Source organism: Lycorma delicatula, chromosome 9 (assembly GCF_047948215.1).
Source record: "Lycorma delicatula isolate Av1 chromosome 9, ASM4794821v1, whole genome shotgun sequence".
NCBI lineage: Eukaryota > Metazoa > Arthropoda > Insecta > Hemiptera > Fulgoridae > Lycorma > Lycorma delicatula.
This window is the reverse complement of record NC_134463.1, coordinates 17,666,574-17,680,196: the sequence shown is the minus strand read 5'-3', so window position 1 is coordinate 17,680,196 and position 13,623 is coordinate 17,666,574. Positions and strand designations below refer to the sequence as shown.

Below are 13,623 nucleotides of genomic sequence, written 5' to 3'. Positions count from 1 at the left end.
CAAAGTTAACAAAGGAACGTAACCAACGTTAAACTGTAATGTTAAGGTTTTCAGTTATTTCGTTTTACCTAATATTCAATTTACGGATATAATTTACACTCACGCATATTTTATTTTAATTTAAAAAAAAAAACTAGAGAGCGCCCGTTCATCTTTTTTACTAAATATTGCTATTTTCTTTTAATATAAAAAAAGTTTATAAAAAAACGTAATAGCGTAAATAAAAATAAAAATGTTACGTCACCACTTTAGTGTCGCAAAGTAGCATGCTTGCCTGCTACACCAATGGTGTTGGGTTCGATTCCCTGTCAGGATCTGAACACAATTTTACAATAACTTAGACCATATCGTCTTTAGTCACAGAGAAAAAAAACAGGATCATTTATTTTAATATAGATAAGAAATACTAATGAGTACATAAGGGGGTTATGATATAAAAGGATTATTTCTAAATTTATCTCAGCAAGCCGACTACCGTATTTCACAGTAGAGCCCAGCCCGTCTATAATACAAAAAAGCGCGCGAACACAAACGTGCAAACACACATTTAGTATGGATTTATCTCAAAAATTATACTTAGATATTACAAAGTAACTTATAATTTTTCGCGTCTCACTGCATTTTTGTAATCGATTTGTCACCTCGGTAACGCAATAGTGAAACTGACTATACTGAAAGTCACAGGTAATTAATACTTCAGCACGTATCAACTAATCACCTCGCCAGTCGCCGACGTGGAGTAGTAATGTCTTCCCTTTTTATCCGAAAGGTCCCGGGTTCATATCCCTGTCAGGCTTTAAATTTTAATTCGCTTTAGAATTGAAATACCGTACTTCTACACACAACCACCAACCTAATATTATGGTGAATATTTAATAACAATAAATTATTGAATTAAAATAGTATTATCGTTTCCGCGAGCAGAAAAAGTCAGGTTTTTGTACTCGTCGAGTTAAAGCCTCATATAATTTCCAGTTCGTTTCGTTATAATTTCTTAAACGTCCTTTATTCAAAAAAAATTTGGAATTTTTTTTAAAAAAGATTAAATTTTTGTATTAAATTTATATTTAATTTTTAGGGTTCGGTTACAGCTCGGGAATCACTCCATATATGTAATACTTGTAGGGAGTTTTATGCGTTAAAAAAAATTAAATTGAAGATTCGATTATAGAGTTGTTATCAATTGCACGCATAATCGTTATTAAAAAAATTTAAACTCAATTTGATTACCACAGAGTTCAATTTTTCTGATGTTAAGTTTTTTTAAAAATAAGTTCGTAAAAAGATTAAAAACTAAAGAAAAAGGATTTAAATAATGAAAATCTGGAGGTTCGATTCTCAGTTTAAAAAAAAAAGACTGACAAATTGAAAGTCGCGATTTCGATTCTTCGTTTCCGCACAAAATCACATACTTAACGTTAAAATAAATATTACATAACGTTACAGAATAGACTTGATCTTCCACCAAAAACGGAGTTTTCCTTTAACACAGTTTCATTCAAAAATACTGTTTATTAACGATAAAAAAACAATATTTAAAAAATCGAGAGATATGCTGAATGGTATCGGGTTCAATTCCCGGTTTGGATAGTAAGTAGTTCAATTCGTAATGTATATCCGAGTATCAATATTAAAAAAAATCTAAGTTGAAGATCCTGGGTTCGACTCTCACAACATAATCCTTTTCAAAACATAATCGCATTCATAATATTTATAAAATATTTCGCCTAGAATCAATTTAGTCTCCATACAGTTAAATTTATTTATTTAGAGCTAATTAAAAAAAACAAAAAAGGATATTGAAGAACTAAGTTTCGATATTATTGACTTACATCCGTGTTGCTTATACGTGTATTTAAAATACAAAATAAATAAATAAAAATGATTAAAAAAAATAAAAATGCCGGGTGGTGTGAGAAAAAAAATGAACCGAAAGACTCTATTTTAGTCAGTATTATAAATTCGTTAATTATTATACTGTTAAAATTGCTTTATGCAGTTTAACCTTCAACACAGCTGTTGTGAAGGGTGGGGGTACCACTCGTAGCAACGGGATTGTAGACAGCCGTCGCCGAGCAGTTCCGCAGATGATGCAGTATGATTTATATAAGTTATGTTACACTAAATAACCAGCTTTTTTTTATTAATTTATTTTACTCGTATTGACAACATACACAGTATCTACAATTTTTTTCATTTCCACAGCGCCAACCGTTATGTATTGCATCACAGGATGAGATGAGATGGCAATTTTGTAGCGTGTGAAAATGCCATGCCTCATCGGAATTCGAACCCGGGACCTCCGGATAAAAGGCCCCGCAATTAGTCGAAAAATGTTTGAGATATGGAGGTCCGAATAATCGACGTTTTAATAAACATTAATCTCAGATTATATTTAATTTGAATCACAATTTTGTAACAAGAAAATCTCTGATAATTCGAGTACTTAAACAACAAGCAATAGTTTATGTAAATTTTACGGATAAATAAAATATGTAAGTCCGGTTAAACGAGAGTCGGATGTATAAAATCAGTGATTATTTTACTAATTGTATTTAACAACATAAAAAAAAATTAAAATAAACAAAAAAGTTATCAAGTATGATTTTTAAGTTTTTAACACTAATACATAAACGATAAATATCAAAGTTCATTGACCTTATTGTCAAACAAAGAATTTAACACGATTTTTTTTTTTTTAATATATAAATATAAATAATAGTAAAATAATAATATGATTCATTATTAAATTAAAAAAATAAATAAATAATAAAAATTTTACAAAAATATTAAAAATTATTTTTTTCATTCATCTTCCTTACTGGTTAGCTTGGATGATGTATTCTATGTAACAGTGTTGAATAACTCAAACGCAACGCAGTGAATTTACCTGATGCCGATCTTGGCTGCCAAAGGGTCAGGGGGGAAGGAAAACTCAGGTTAATTGGCAACATGGCACCTGTTGTAGTCACAATGTTAGAGCTGCGATTATATACCACTCCGTATTAAGAATAGTATTAGAAGAGAAGAGAAGTATGAGAGAGAGAGAGAGAGAGAGAGACCCTCTGTCTCGCTTCCTCTCCATCATTGATCCCCCTACCAAACCCTCTCTCAATTTCTCTCCATCACCTTCGCTCTCTCACACTACCCGCTCTGTCTCTCACTCGACCCCTCTCTCTCACAGTCACTCTCCCCCTCCGTCAATCTCTCTCGCTGTATGCGGTGGGCTACTTAAACATGTTTGTATTTTTTCAATTTTCTCACTCAAAGTGCATTTTTACAAAAACTTTGTAATAAAAAAATTGACCGTTAAGGTTTTCGACACTTTTTAAATTTATTAATGCCATTCCGTTCGTGAAAAAGCTTTAAAAAATTTCTCGTTGGAATTATAACAAAAAAACGGTAACTGTAAATGAAAAATTTACGTAAAATTTAACCTCTGATCCAAAGATTTTTCCCGACGAGAAGAAAAGTTACAACGTCGTTTGTAGTAATAAAAAATTACGCGTATAGAATTTTATTTCGAAAATACGAGTACATCGTTAAATTATGTTACTTCATAAATTGTTAGCTTAAAAAATATAAAGTAAACACGGGAAATGTTAAATATAAAAATTTGTAATGACTGTTTGTTGTATATATGTCGTACACTTTTTACGAATAATTTCTGCTTTAAATACTATGTACGCATAATCATTAAGATATATGACAATTACCCGGGGTCGAACTCAGAACCTCACATAAATTATAAATATCGGTCGCCTTCTACAAACTCGCTACCGATGTGTTTTTCTTTTCTTACGATTAATTATTGTTAAATATATATGTTAAATAAAAAATACGCCGATAGATTTCTAAAAACATTTTTACGAATTTATTAAAATGATTATTTGTAGCTTTCTTTCCTATCAAAAATTTTTTTTTTCAAATTTTTGTGTTATTCCCGAGAATACACTCATTTATGAATATTTAACGACATTAACTCAGATCGGTGAAGAAACGGTAAGCTATTTTGGATGTCGAACCCAGGAGCTCCAGAGTAAATCAGTATATTCTTTATAACGATACAGACGCGAATTATTTTCTCGCTTAGCACGATTCATTCTCGTTATCAGACTTAAAACTTAATATATCACTCACGAAATACCCTTTGCTTATATCAGTTTAGTTAAATATATACACCGTTAATGACCAAATAAGCTAAAATACAACCATATAACTTGTTTCTCTTTATTTATTTTTTTCGATAGTGTTTACCCGCCATTTAGTACTTGGATAAATTATTAATTGATAAATACAACAAATTTATTGATTTATTATTATTAAATTTAGTTTGTAAAAATCAATCGGCGTTAACTGGAATCTAACATTTTTAATCTAATAAATAATTTGAATAATACATACACAGAATAAAACAACTGCCAATTATTGTCTAAAAAATGTAATAATATTAACAAAATAAATAATACTCACCTTAAATCAGTAATAAGGAATATCTCAATAAAAAGATGAAATTTGGATAACGTTACATGTGGATTAGGTTAAACTAAACAACACTGTTATATGAAGACAATTTCACTGCGTATTCAGTCGCCTATCTACCGATAATTCCCGCCAATAACTAACTACAAGACAAACATCTCGGTGAATTTCTTTAGTTACACAACACATAATTCTTCTCATCGTCTCCCCACTCCGGAATGACGTCATCGATAGACTAATTCGGTTCGCAAACTGTTTCATTCATCATCAAATTTTTTTAACATAAGATCATCCATCATTACACGTCGTCTAATATTAAATTGTTTTTAAAATTTACTATCAATGTTGCCGAACTTATAATTAGATAAAATATTAAAGAGAATAAATTTTCACTTAAAACTATAAATGGAGAACAGCCAACCGTACACAAAGGGGTAATAACGAGATTCTTACTTATTATTTAATTACATGTAATAATCATTTTATATACGTAATCAAGTTCAATATATAAAAAATTGTAGTACAATACAATTTTGTTATTAAGTATTACTATATTTTTTAAATATCAAATCAGGAATTAAAAAAAAAAACAGTATTAATCTTTTTTAGATGTAACAAGACTCCGTGCTATTAAAGAGGTAGCTACTTTACCTGCTAGACTAAAAGTTCCAGATTCGATACCCGGTTACATCTAGGAAATAGGACCTCAGAAATGGGTCAGAAAAAAAAGAAAAAGATTAACCGGATTAAAAAAAAACTGAAGGTACTGGGTTCGGCTCTTTGAATTAACGTTTTTTTGTTTTTTTTTTTTAATATTCATCTTAATTTGCACATAAAAATAATTCTTAACCCGACAAGAAATTCAAAAACAAATAAATAAAAACCATCAGAAGATGAAAGTGAACACAAAGCTTAAAGTTGCTTTAAGTTGTTTTATTTTATATTTTTGACTTTATTTCCTGCCACTGAGTAAAGGAATATATAAAAGCGATAAGACTCTGTTAAACTTGAACGTACGTGACTGGAGTGTGGAACGGTTACATAACTGTGTACAGCAACAAAACGTTGATGAGACAGGGCGGCAAGGAACTTTTATCTTCATCACGTATTATAAAAACAAATATTCATAATCTATTTTATTTTAAATAATTTATTAATGTCAATTGACAATATTAATATCCAGTTATTTTTTCTCTTTAATAATGAAATAAGGATGACAGTTAACGGTTTGGAAAGAAACATAGTTATTATTATTATTTTTTTTTTTTAACCTCCGGGATCACCGTTAGGTATTACTTTCAGAGAATAGGATGAATGATTTGTAGCGTGTGTGAAAATGGCATGCCTGACCGGGATTCGAACCCGGGATCTCCGGATGAAAGGCCGAGACGCTACCATTCGCGTCACGGAGGCCGATTATACTTAGTATACTTGATTACTTTTTTTATAATCGTCATTTATTTTTCTCGGAAAACCACAAAAAAATTCATCTAAAATAATGTAATTCTAAAATAAAATAAAAGTTTAAAGCAATTTTTTTTTTTAAATTATTGATTACAATTAAAAAATACGTTTATAATAAATTATATTGAAAGTAGTTTAAAAGTGTTATAATATAAAAAAACCTTTCGGCAAACCGGAAGGCGAATGTAGATTTCACCGGTGCTAAATAGGGGATAAAAAAAATTTCCACCTTAATGTTAATTTAAATTTCATATTTACTCGATACAAAAATAATTTGCACGTGAAAAAAAGTTTCACATGTTTAGCGTACGACAATTTTAGCCCATCTTACAATTCCGGTAATATTTTGGTCGTCCTTGCCGTAAGGGTTGGTCATATCAAAAATTGTTTCGGACAAAAGTTTTAGGTAATGTTTAGAGGAATAACGATCACTTTAAACCGATTCGATAATTGTACCTATTAAGGGAGGTATGATTTTTTTTGTCTTCAAAACCCCATTTTTTCCACCCCATGGGCCGGCCAATCGTTGGTGATATCATAAAACTTTACTTACATATATTTTAGGCCCTTATATGAACTTGAACAGAAGTTCAATATTTTACTTAATAAGAAAGTTATAGCGATGTTTTGTTTTTTTCGAAAAACCCACCCCATTTCCACTCCCATAGTCCGATTTTTCCCATTAACGAACTCGATCGAGATTTTGGGCAGTTATATTTTATGTATCAATTTGAAAGTGATTGGCGCAAAATTACGGCAGTTATCGTCCATAATATAAAATAAGTGAAATATATATATACTTATGATATATCGTTGAAAAGCTCTCAGTGAGGGCTTATTACTCCCAATTTTTTTTATTTTCGGCACTTTTTGTTCAGTCGATTGCAATCAAAAGGGATAGTGTACAACTAGATGTTACAACAGTCCTAAATAAAAAATTACAATCATCTAAAGCTAATCGTTTTTGAGTTATGCGAGATACATACAAACAGACGTCACGCCAAAACTAGTAAAAATGGATTCAGGGATGGTCAAAACGGATATTTCCATTGAAATCTGAAAATTTTTCACGATCATAATATACTTTCTTTACTTCGTACAAGGAATTAAAAACTATTAACTCGAAAATTAAAACTAATGAATTCAGTAATCTGTATTATTAATATAAGGAAGTAATAATAAATAAAAAACTAACATTAGTAAAATAAAAAGATGGCTCTGAACAAAATTTACTTCCTGTGATAACTTTGTACGTAGTGATGATTGTGTGGGAGTGTGCACGTGAATGGGACCAGATAGCAAAATTTCTAGAATGTTCCGAATCTCGTCCTTCCATCTGCTTCGCGCCATAATTCGTCAACAAAAAAGAACTGCGTGTGTCAAAATGTGTTATGTTGATGAAAAATTATATTTATTTATAATATTATTACCTGTTCCATTACATAAAGCAATGTAGAAAAAATAAACCAAACTTATATATATATATATAATCTAATCTTTTCTTTCTGATAATTTGTTAAATTAGTATTACTGTTATTAACGATTAAAGTTGTCAAATACACCAAATAATATTTCTTTACGATTTGTAGCGTCGTTATCAAAGCCGTATCAAATTTTGTTTACTTGATTATTTGTATTTGGCGAACATTATTAATATTTAGGAATATTTTAAACGAATCTAAACGACCGTTCAGAAAAGAATTCAACATGTAAACCAGGTAAGTTCTTTTAAAATTCTTATAAAATTTATATATAGATTACTTTATACATAATAAAAATAATTTGCTTTCAAGTAAGTTATACATTTCTCTTTTAGTATACACTAAAAGAGAGGTTTCCGATTCTTTTGTAGACTAAATTTTTTGTATTTAATTTCTATTTAAATGTCCTCTAATAATTGCTACTTATTAATTATTTCGGGTGTCAATATTTTATTTAAATTCTGTTTTTTGTTTTTAAAAAAAATTTAGATTTCTGTTAATAACAAAATCTTTTATCTGTGTCTGCATTTGATGATTAATAAATGAGCTATATATTTTAAAAAGGTAAAATGGCCTTTATTGTTACATGAAATACTTTAAAAATATTTTCTCGCTTTTTTTAAACTTACATTGATGTGTTTTGCAGATCAAAACGGTCGGTTTTTATGTTAGGTGGTCATATTTATTATTAATTTTTTTTGCAACAAAAATTTATTTTGATTTTTTTAAATATTATTTATTAAGCGTGATAACTTACAATTGTACAATGAATGCAACTTTTAAAATTCACCTGCATGATTAGCTAAATAACATAGCCAACAGTACATAAACGGTTAATGATGAGGCCTTCAATTATTTAATTTTATGTAATATTCAGTATGTATATATATAATTACAACCGCGCACGTAAACATGATGATTGCACATATACATAAAAGCACATTCGGGTGCGCGCTTCAGTTATTTTTTTTGCCAAAAATTACAATTTTTTATTTTAATTTAAAGCAGAAATTTAAAAAAATCGAGTAGTGTAATTAACAATAGACATGTAACGTCTTCAATAATCATCTTAAAAGAAAAATAACTGAACCATAAATTATTATAGATTATAAAAAATATTACCGGTGATATGTAACGGGGTAATGATATGATTACACAATTTCTAAATTTATCAACTTAGCTGATTATTACGTATACAGTAAATACATCTACAATACAAATGCGCGCGCACCACCCACACACCGAAAGAGAGAGAGAGAGAGAGATCTATTTTTTATTAATACTAACATAAAGTAATGTGTGAAGTTTAATCTGTGTTTGTTTAGACATTTATATACTTTGTTCTTATTTATATATTTACTAGCTGCAGGATTTAATTTCCGGATAAACAAGATCCGGTCGATCAATAGCGTATTCGATGCGTTAAACAGTTAGTGCTCGATTTGCTGATACATACGCCGTTTGAATCGTGAAAATCGGACGAGCGGTTGCCGAGATATTACGGTGGTAATATCTCGGCAAAATTAATATTAAATATGTAATTTAACATTACATATTATAATTACATTAATTTAAAATTTAACATACAATAAATGGAATACTCGAGCGAATGCATAGTTGGTAGTTACAGTGTTAGATAACTTTTTTATATAGAAATTTTAGATTATTTAGAAATTTATATACTTCGTTCTTATATATTTACTAGCTGCAGGGCTAAACGAAATGGCATTGATCTCAAGCGCGCGCGCGCGCGCACACACACACACACACACTTCATGGCGGGTAGTAGCGCCTTTCTCTGCAATCCCGAAAAGTTTTGAATTCAAATTAAAATATATATATATATATATTTTATCTTCAAAGATATGAACCACCCACCTTATGCTGAGAGGAAAAAAAGGAAATATGGCCCACACCAATAAAGAAAATGCTGAAATTTTGGCAGAAACCTTCAATAGACTCCTCAACTGTGACGACCCCCCAGAGCTTTTTGAGATTGACACTGAAACTCCAGTTAAAACTTCACCAGTAAATATCAACCCGCCAACAATTCAAGAAGTTCTCGCAGCCTTAAATGAAATAAAAAACTACAAAGCAAGCGGAGAAGACCAGATTTTCGCAGAACTCTGGAAACACTCATCAGTTTATTCAGTCAAAACTTCCCTACATCTATGCCTCGTGAAAATATGGAACGAAGAAAAACTTCCAGAACACTGGACCACAGCCCTCATCCATCCATTACATAAAAAAGGGGATAAAACTAATCCTGAAAACTACAGAGGCATATCTCTCCTGGATTGCACATACAAAATCCTGTCGAGAATCATATACAACCGATGCAAAGACCAACTTGAACTGGAACTTGGGGAATACCAAGGGGGATTTAGGCCATGGAGAGGTTGCCCGGAGCAAATAATATCCCTAAAACTTATGATGGACTTATATAAAAGACGGAAAAAACAACTAATAATCACCTTCGTCGACTTTAAAAGGGCCTATGATTGTATACACCGACCATCCATGCTGAATATTCTGAGAAACCTGGGCCTTCACCCTAAACTCGTAAACATGATAAAATTAACTTTAACCAATACCCAGTCCAGAGTGAAATTCAGAGGTGAACTCTCTCAACCCTTCTACATAAAAACTGGATTGAGGCAAGGAGACGGCCTCTCACCACTCCTTTTTAACTGCGCCCTTGAATTTGTCATGAGAAAATGGTATGAAATAAATCCCAAAAATATAAAAATGGGTACTAAGAAAAACTCCATCACACTAAATTGCCTAGGATTTGCAGATGACCTCGCTCTTTTAGCAAATAATATTCAAGAAGCCAAAACACAAATCATGAGCCTTCAAAACCTAGCACAAAAGATAGGGCTTCATATCTCTTTCGAAAAAACTGAACTAATGGCCATAGATCCTCTGGTAATAGAGCGCATTACGGTAAACAATCAGAAAATTAAAATAGTAAAACAATTTAAATATCTAGGGGAAATAATAACTTATAATTTAAATGAAAAAGTGACATGGCAAAACAGGACAAATAAAATGATTAAATCCCAAAAATTAACTTTGTCAACATATAACAAAAAATGCCTTTCTGCTAAAACAAAACTTAAACATTATAAAACTGTAGTACAGCCAGAAGTCACCTACGGAAGCGAGACCCTTTTCAAAATCACTCAGAAAAACTGAATTGAAAAAAATTCTGAAAATAGAGAGGAGAATTGTCAGAACGTGTATCAATAAAAAACACCAAAAAGAAGGCCAATGGTGGATTGTGCCAAATGAGGTGGTGTATCGATAAATAGAGCCTGTTACTGATACTATGTGGAAAAAAAGAATCTCTTTCTTCGGTCATCTCATAAGGACACCGCAAACAAGACTGTCAAGAAATATCATTGAAAAGCTCTGGTTCCAAAAGCTAGAAGTAGGATGGATCAAAGAAATTAGAGAAGATATGAAAGAAATGGGAATTTCCCTGACTGACCTACAGAATAAAACTGGAAAAATTACAAAGCTAAAAGACAAAAGCATTAGATTTAAACAAAAGACAGACAAACGACAAAATACAACGAAGAGGTTGTTTACGGATGAAGAAAAGAAAGCAAGATCTGAACGGATTAAGAAATACTGGGCAGCTCGGAAGAGTAAAATAACACGCTTTTCTCAGAAAAGATCCAACTAAAATTGACTTAAGTGGTCCCATGTTGGCCGTAAAAGCATAATAATAATAATAATGAGAAAATGGATATTCAGCAAATATTATTTATTGCAACGATCAAATATTTCAATCATTTCTAGATCGTATTTTAAATTTAATGACTTCATCTCCTCGCATCAAATAAGATACTCCTCTTGGAGGACAGATTCAGAACATTTATTATCATAATTTATCGCTAAGAATTTTAGTTCATCCCCTTTTTCAGCACTAGCTGATCTAGCAAAAGAACTTGAAAACTTTATGAAGATTCTTGGAATGCCATTTAACTGTCTACGCATGCGTTTGGATTGCGATAAGCAAGTGTTGCATTTCTGGCTTGCGGGAAATCCCCCAAGAAAGGGGTCAAACCATTTTTGGTGGGAGGGGGTCCGAGGGACCGCCTCCGACTAGGTTATATTATATCAACATAACCTTTTTTTTCATGCATCAAAAATCTTAACTAGAATTCTATACAGAAGAATTGAGAAGAGAGTGGAAGAAGTGTTAGGAGAAGACCAATTTGGTTTTAGGAAAAGCATAGGGACAAGGGAAGTAATTTTAGGCCTCAGATTAATAGTAGAAGGAAGATTAAAGAAAAACAAACCAACATACTCGGCATTTATAGACCTAGAAAAGGCATTTGATAATGTAGACTGGAATAAAATGTTCAGCATTTAAAAAAAATTAGGGTTCAAATACAGAGATAGAAGGATTGCTAACATTTACAGGAACCAAACATCAACAGTAATAATCGAAGAACATAAGAAAGAAGCCATAATAAGAAAGAGAGTACGACAAGGATGTTCCCTATCCCGGTTACTTTTTAATCTTTACATAGAACTAGCACTTAATGATGTTAAAGAACAATTTAGATCCGAAGTAACAGTACAAGGTGAGAAGATAAAGATGGTATGATTTGCTGATGATATACTAATTCTAGCCGAGAGTAAAAAGGATTTAGAAGAAACAATGAACATCATGGATGAAGCCCCAGGCAAGAACTATTGCATGAAAATAAACAAAAGTAATGAAATTAGTAGAAATAACAAAGATGAACCGCTGAATGTGAAAACAGGAGGAGAAAAGATTACAGAGGTAGAAGAATTTTATTATCTGGGAAGTAGAATTACTAAAGATGGATGAAGCAGGAGCGATATAAAATGCTGAATAGCACAGTCGAAACGAGCCTTCAGTCAGAAAAATAATTTGTTTACATAAAAAATTAATTTAAATGTCAGGAAAACATTTTTGAAAGTATGTGTTTGGAGCGTCGCTTTATATGGAAGTGAAACTTGGACGATCGAAGTACTGAGAAGAAAAGATTAGAAGCTTTTGAAATGCGGTGCTATAGGAGAATGTTAAAAATCAGACTGGGGGATAAAGTGACAAATGAAGAGGTGTTGCGGAAAATAGATGAAGAAAGAAGCGTTTGGAAAAATATAGTTAAAAGAAGAGTCAGACTTATAGGCCACATAAAGAAGACAAAAAAAAACCTTTTTTTTTCTCTTGTTTAACTTCCAGGTCCACAGTTAGGTATTGCTTCAGAGGATGAGATGAAAGATTTGTAGCGTGTGAAAATGCCATGCCTTTCTTTTTCCTGTTTAGCCTCCGGGAATTACCGTTCAGATAATACTTCAAAGGATGAGTGAGAATGATATGTATGAGTGTAGTCTTGTACAGTCTCAGTTCGACCATTTCTGTGATGTGTGGTTAATTGAAACCAACCACCAAAGAACACCGATATCCACGATCTAGTATTCAAATCTGACTTTACTTGGATTTGAACACTGGAACTCTCGACTTCCAAAACAGTTGATATGGGAAGACGCGTTCACCACGTGACCAACCGATGGGGTGCAAATGCCACACCTTGTATCAACATAACCTAACCGAACATAACTTACGTAAGCTATCCTCTTATAACTAATGTTAAATACATATTTTATGAATACCCTCTTATATGTTAAATACATATTTTATGAATACCCTCTTATAACTAATGTTACATACATATTCTATGAATGATGTATGGAGAATATGTAAAATGATCGGTATACTTAATAGATTACATACGTACAAATATGTTTAATAGTTTGAAAATGCTTTAAACCACTTAAAAACTTTAGTTTGTGACAGAGCATCATTTCCATACGCCCGTTTTAATTTTGAAAAAGTTTCAGTAGCAGTCTCACCGAGTTTAACACAAAACTTAATTGCACAACGTTGCTAATAATTAGTATCACTCATTTTTGTAACGCACAAGAAAAACTCATTTCACGAAAAGTTCGTTTACATCTCATGCGGCAACAATAGACTAAATATATTAATACCTAATATAAATCAGCTGTTCATATAACCATGTTTGTGTAACTTTGCAGTGTTGTCACTTTGGCTGCCAAAAAAAAAAACTAGTGTCTACTTTATTTAGAGACCCGTAAATAAAATAATTTAATAAAAACAAAGGCTTATTCATTTTTCTTTTGAATTAAG

At 31.4% G+C, this 13,623-nt stretch overlaps 1 protein-coding gene across 3 annotated transcripts in view; it reads right to left on the bottom strand.

The window, feature by feature from the left end:
- The window catches only part of LOC142329827 (uncharacterized), a 51,343-nt gene extending 37,851 nt beyond the window's left edge, over positions 1-13,492 (bottom strand). The window contains exon 1 of one of the 3 annotated variants that reach the window (XM_075374684.1): positions 13,211-13,492. The gene's annotated coding sequence lies outside the window, so the exon portion shown is untranslated. Of the gene's footprint in view, positions 1-4,473; positions 4,606-13,210 lie in introns of those variants that run through there. The other 2 variants (XM_075374681.1, XM_075374685.1) reach the window with 2 other exon arrangements.
- Positions 13,493-13,623: the final 131 nt, after the last annotated feature.